Here is a 6,814-nt window from a genome sequence, read left to right on the forward strand (position 1 = left end):
AAGGCTCTAGCAGCGCTGGACAGGCGGGAACACCTGTAGGCAGAAGACGGAGAGACAGCCTGGTGCGGGGGGCTGCCACTGGAGGGCTGGTGCATGGAGGTGGCACCGGATAGACCGGACCGTGCAGGTGCACTGGAACTCTTAAGAACCGAGCCTGCCCAACCATACCTGGTTGAATGCTCCCCGTAGCCAGGCCAGTGCGGCGAGGTGGAATAGCCCGCACTGGGCTGTGTTGGCGAACCGGGGACACCATGCGTAGGGCTGGTTCCATGTACCCCGGCCCGAGGAGACGCACAGGAGACCAGATGCGTAGAGCCGGCTTCATGGCACCTGGCTTGATGCCCACTCTAGCCCAGCCAATACGAGGAGCTGGAATGTACCGCACCGGGCTATGCACAGAAGCAATAAACAAATTAAAAAAGAATAACTCTGGTCGTAAACTGACTGCAGTAGCTATGTTTTCGGTATCGCTCATGTCATACTGCGTGTCATTCCTCAACTGTCTGGAGTTTACATTCATATTGACCTCCACAAAACTGACACACTAAATCAACAAACTGTTTTTGTACATATTCAAGTAGCGATTCATAACATACAAATACAATCAGTACATGGCTTTCCATTAATTTCTTAAACTCATTGGAAATTAAATGGAATTCAACTATGCTATAATCCCACTGAAACATGAATAAGCCTCATTCAGATGATTTTATATGGTCCTTTACACACCAACTCCGTGGGAAAATTGGATCCTGGCCAAAGGCACAAGTTCATTCAAAAGTGTGAGACATCTAGGATGAGTTTTTGACAATATTAATGTCAACTGCCATATGTTGATGTACATGTCCAACTGGTTTCCTCCTATTTTCAGACTACTGATGCCAGACTAGTGTTTTATCATGTGGCCACAGATACTCCCCTATTCTGTCAGTGGTTCCAGATCTACAACAGACAACTGTGTGCGCATAGCATACAGTATTGAGCAATAGAGAAGAAAAATGAACACTAGACCAAAAATATACACCATTTTATTTTTAGTGTCTTGTGCGGTCCCAAACAAAGTACAATAAAATGAAATTGAAATGAAAGCTAAAGGGAATATGCAGTAGGGTTGATAAAGGTCAAGATAAGTTTGGGACTAGTGGAAGTGTAGGATGTTTGGTAACATTTGGCATCCTAAACTTGTTTACATGTGACACAGTAGGCTACAGGACCATCATGTCTTTTTCATTTTTTCCAACCATTTTTCTTTTTAACATTAATTTAACCTGGCAAATCAGTTAAGAACAAATTCTTATTTTCAATGATGGTGGTTTAACTGCCTGTTATGGGGCAGAAAGACAGATTTGTACCTTGTCAGCTCGGGGATTTGAACTTGCAACCTTCCTGTTACTAGTCCAACTCTCTTACCACTAGGCTACCCTGCCGCCCCGCATAAACCAAGACATATAGCTAGAATGTTATGGAGTGATATTAGTGCCAACATAAACTGAATTTCAGATTCAACATCATATCGCTCCATAGACTCTAGTGTGCCTGGTTTGGCCAAAGATTACTACACGTTGTGGCCCTCCAGGAAAAATACCAAACTCTCTGAATGTATATGCAGTGGTACATGTCAGTTACACTGAGTGTATAAACATTAAGAACACCTGCTCTTTCCATGACATATGCTGACCAGGTGAATCCAGGTTAAAGATATAATCCCTTATGGTTGTCACTAGTTAAACCCACTTAAATCAGTGTAGATAAAGAGGAGAAAGGTTTAAAAATATATATTGTAAAGCTTGAGACAATTGAGACATGGATTGTGTGTGTGTGCCATTCAGAGGGTGAATGGGCAAGACAAAATATTTACATGCCTTTCAACGGGGCATGGTAGTAGGTGCCAGTGGTACCAGCTTGTGTCAAGAACTCAACTGCTGGGTTGTTTACGCTCAACAGTTTCCCGTGTGTATCAAGAATGGTCCACCACTCAAAAGACATACAGCCAACTTGACACAAATGTGGGAGCCATTGGAGTCAACATAGGCCGGCATCCCTGTGAATGTTTTGTACTCTCAGTACATTAATAGTATTGGTACCGTGTTCTTGCCGTAACCTGTAAAGCTGGAGCAGCCTGCGAGGCTGGGGGTGTAGGTGATGCCGTTGTCTGAACACACAGGGTCCCACTTCCCAGCCAAGCAGGAGCAGGCTCTGTTACATTCTGACAACAGGCTGCCATCGTACACCAGGGGACCTGGGGGACAGAGAAAATGGCTGGTAATAATGATGTTTAAATAATTGTTGCTGAACTGTCATTGACATACGCACAGTGACAAAACAGCCAGGAATCCTGGCTCAGTAACAACCATACTGTATATTCCCACAAGAGGGAGCCCTGGCACAAGCCCATGTGTGTTTTGTTCAAACTCTCCCTCATATTCCACTGATCAAAACTTTTGTTTTTATCAACCCACCAACCAACCAATCAGATGTCATATTTACCCATTATAGGACACGGTCAGACCAGCCACCTGAACGTTGTCACACTTAGTGCCAGACTGCAGAGGGAGGAGGAGGTAGGCCATGAAGGAGATGACGAAAGACATCTGGGAACCAGACACAACGCCAAGCTTATACCTCTTCATCAGTAGACCTCCCAGGAATATCCCAGGCAGGTTCAACTCACCTGGAAAAGTTATACTCACACTTCTTTAGTGCTACCAGTGTGCTTGAGTTTCATTTCCACTCATGTTCAACAAACCTACAGGGGATGGGAGAGAACAAAAAAAGTGTATTTAATGCCATTCAACATCAGTACTGACAGGATGGAACATTTCAGTTGGAGCATGTCCAGGTTTCTATGGATTCGTTGAGACAGGCAGCCCAATTCAGTCATTTTTTTTGAGTATTTGGTATTTTGACCAATCAGATATTCCCCGAAAAAGAGCTGATACGAAAATATCTAATGTGATTGGTCAAAAGGCCAATTAGTGGAAAAAATATCATAATTGGGCTGCATGTCTAATCGCATCCCTTGTCTCTCTGTCTCTGACCCAAACTTCAGTCCTTGCATCGATTACAGAGGGCTGAAAAGGACTACGATCAAGAATCGTTACCCCCTACCCGATGTCCGCCGCCTCGGAGTTGGCACTAAGAATCCAATTCTTCACCAAACTGGACCTCCGCAACGCTTAAAATGGACGTGGAGGTGGACGCCCCGGACACCAGACCTGGTGTGGTCCTTTCACAGTGGAACAAGGAGGACAAGAAACTGCACCCATGCTCCTTTCACTCCAAGCAGGTCTCGCCAGTGGAAGGCAACTACGATGTATACAACTGGGAGCTTTTGGCAGTTAAGTGGGCCCTTGAGCAGTGGAGACACTGGTTGGAACCACTGCTTCGTCTTCTGGTCTCTTCTCTGCACCTGGGTCCAACCTTACCACTTCAGTTATAGCATCTCTTAATCCCTTCTCTTAACATGTATGGCCCCAAAACATAATCAAGCAGCTGACCAATTACGCAAGACTTTAGTTCGAAGTTACCTGAGTTTAATCAAAAACTGGATACATTTCTTTAATTCTAAAGTGAAACTATCCTCCGCATTGGAGTATCTCTACAAGTACAAGTTTAATTTCAGTTGTTTTACCGTCCCATAAAGAAGTGTGGCAGGCCTGTGAGGAAGGATCCTACAGCCATGAGGAAACAGCCCATAGCAATGAGCCTGGGCCGGTGCAGCTTCGCCCCCCAAATGGCTGACCACAGCCAGGAACAGCAGGTTACCTGCAAGAAACCACAACACTACAGTAGTCAGGAATCGCAAATTATAAACACAGTTATTTTTTAACTAAAAATGGCATATCAGTTTGGATACTAGGTTGCAACAACACAGCATCAAATAAAACAATGTTACGGGTTTGACAGTAGAGTCATGGACAAACGTCAGTCAATCAATTAATAGGAACAACTATAAAACTGGACAGTATTGAGAGCAGACTCAGATTGAACCACAAGAAAAATCGATCATACTGTAGTCTGTATCTGGTTTTTACTACATGAATTCTCAAGCAACTCAATGTTATTGTTGATACCCATCTCAAAGCTGCCGTCTATAAGTCCGATGAGAGAGCTGGACAGGTCAAAGTGTTTCTCTGAGTGATGACACTCTTCATGTAGGTCCCTGACAGAGCTTTGGTGAAGGAGCCGAACAACAGGACCACGATGAACTGCTGACAAACACAAGAGAGAGAACTTAGTGTGTGTTTGTCCGTGTGTATGTGCATGCGTGGATGCGTGTGCAGACAGAGTACATGTGTAGCTGAGGTGGCCTGCAATAGTAAAAAGAACGGACACAAGTTTAGTCTGCAAAGTTCTGGCGCTTTCTTTATTCTGAAGAATGTTTTTTTTCTCTTGTTCAATTGTCTATTTTTTTGTTAGTACTTTGAAAATATTTACATCAAACAAGTGCACACTTTAAATTACACAACACAAATGCACTTTACCTAAAGCATAATTCAAAAATGTTCCACAAATAACCCTGTCTTAGTGTATGGTTTCACATGAAAACCACAATGTATTTCACATTCATACAATATAAACACCTATACATGAAACCATAAATAACTGAATGTTTTTCTATATACCGCTACCTCTGTAGAAAAGTGACAATAATACATTCAGCTTTAAGATAGTGGCACCTCCAGAAAATCGTCTCTCTCTCACTGTATGCACTAAAAGTCCACCAGACTGAGCGTGCTCGGCCAGTTTACCAGCTAGTGAGCACAATTTTACACAAAACAACCAATAAAACATCTAAAACCAACTCAGAAATCCCTAACAAATGGATTCTTGATTAAAAAAATATCCTAGACAAAATCCAGTACAAGTGAGCTACTCAGTAAACAGTCTCTGTGACTCGTAATTTTTTGTTTTTTACCTCAGCAAGCATCAAGCTAATATATACTCTCACTCAATGTAAATCACCTTCTTCTCTCACTCAGTTCGACACAAAGCCAAAACAAAACCTTTCCTAACTTGATAATATCTGGACAAAGTTGTTAAATAGCATGTTATTACATATTGTGTATATATTTGAACGTTTGAAGTGCTGTTACATACCTGTAATAGTAAAAGAACCGACACAGTTTACCTCTGTAAAGTTCTGGTCCTTATTCTGCAGAATGGTGAGCGCTTGGCCAGAACTTGCTGTTTCTCCTGCTACAACAGTGCAACAGTGCCATCTATTGGCCCGATGGACTGCTAACGCTAATGTATGTAGAAAATACCATTTAGATTCATTAAGACAAATACATAAAAAATTGTGGGGATAAATAATAAATGGGTGTCTGTTTTTAGTGACTTTGTTTTCAACCCATTACACATGCACAATCATACATGTGCATTTAAAGCATTATTAAGATCCTTGAGTGTAGAACTGCAGGGTGTTTTTGCAAAAAACACATGAATTTCACATGTGAACACGGGTAGTGTTCCAAAAACATGTTTTAATGTGATCTTATGTGAAGATAATGTGATAACATGTAAAGCAACATGTGATTACATTAAACTACACGTGAAAATTTGATCACGTTGTGTTCCAAAACATGTTTTCACATGGTTACACATAAAATGTAAGTCGAAATCATGTGGTATTTCTGTAAGGGCAGGAATATAAGATGCATTTTGATGTTACATGATATGTTATATGATCTTGAAAATGCAATGTTCTTTGAGGATCTTCCTTTCCATGCATTTTCCATTTTACTTACCCTCTGTCCTTTTCACTTTGCTTGGCAAAACAAGCTCTGTCCCCTTCAAGACTTCTTCAGCTTCTGATGGATTTTATGCCATTCAACAAATAGTCTTATAATGAAGAGTAGACCCAACTAAACAGCCTGGATTCTTTACACACACATTGAAAGGCAAAAATGTCGAATTTGGACTCATCAGACCAAAGGAAAGAATTCCACCAGTCCAACGGTCCATTGCTCGTGTTTCTTGGACCAAACAAGTCTCTTCTTATTATTGGTGTCCGCCCTTTAGTAGTGGTTTCAGTGGAACAATTCGACCATGAAGGCCTGATTCATGCAGTCTCCTCTGAACAGTGCATGTTGAGATGTGTGTTTCTTGAACTCTGAGAAGCATTTATTTGGACTCCAATCTGAGGTGCAGTTAACTCTACTGAACTTATCCTCTGCAGCAAAGGTAACTCTGGGTCTTCCTCATGAGAGCCAGTTTCATCATAGCGCTTCATGGTTTTTGCGACCTCACTAGAAGAAACTTTCAAAGTTCTTAAAACTTTCCATATTGACTGACCTTCATGTCTTAAGTAATGATGGGATGTTGTTTCTCTTTGCTTATTTGAGCTGTTTTTTGCCATAATATGGACTTGGTCTTTTACCAAATAAGGATATCTTCTGTAAACCATCCCTACCTTGTCACAACACAACCTATTGGCTCAAACGCTTTAAGAAGGAAAGAAATTCCACAAATTAACTTTTAAGAAGGTACACCTGTTAATTGAAAAACATTCCAGGTGACTACCTCATGAAAAGGTTTGAGAGAATGCCAAGAGTGTGCAAAGTGGTCAAGGAAAAGGATGGCTACTTCGAAGATTCTCAAATATAAAATATATTTTGATTTGTTTATTAACACTTTTTTCTTACTACATGATTCCAATTCCGCTATTTCATAGTTTTAAACTGTAAAAAATTGTAAAAATAAAGAAAACCCCTTAAATGAGTAGGTGTGTCCAGACTTTTGACTGGTACTGTATATATTGTGATAATGCAAATATGGTACAATCCAAGGGTGCAAAGCTTTTGGAGACTTA

General features: G+C 41.3%; 1 long non-coding RNA gene across 1 annotated transcript; it reads right to left on the bottom strand.

Moving 5' to 3' along the window:
* Nucleotides 1-1,011: 1,011 nt before the first annotated feature.
* LOC135534878 (uncharacterized) lies at nucleotides 1,012-5,166 on the bottom strand. The gene is made up of 4 exons (XR_010454757.1): nucleotides 5,101-5,166; nucleotides 4,074-4,211; nucleotides 2,488-3,765; nucleotides 1,012-2,239 (listed from the first exon to the last, which is right to left on the bottom strand). It is a non-coding gene; the product is annotated as an uncharacterized LOC135534878 (long non-coding RNA).
* Nucleotides 5,167-6,814: the final 1,648 nt, after the last annotated feature.

This window comes from Oncorhynchus masou, unplaced genomic scaffold (genome assembly GCF_036934945.1).
Source record: "Oncorhynchus masou masou isolate Uvic2021 unplaced genomic scaffold, UVic_Omas_1.1 unplaced_scaffold_4070, whole genome shotgun sequence".
Lineage (NCBI taxonomy): Eukaryota > Metazoa > Chordata > Actinopteri > Salmoniformes > Salmonidae > Oncorhynchus > Oncorhynchus masou.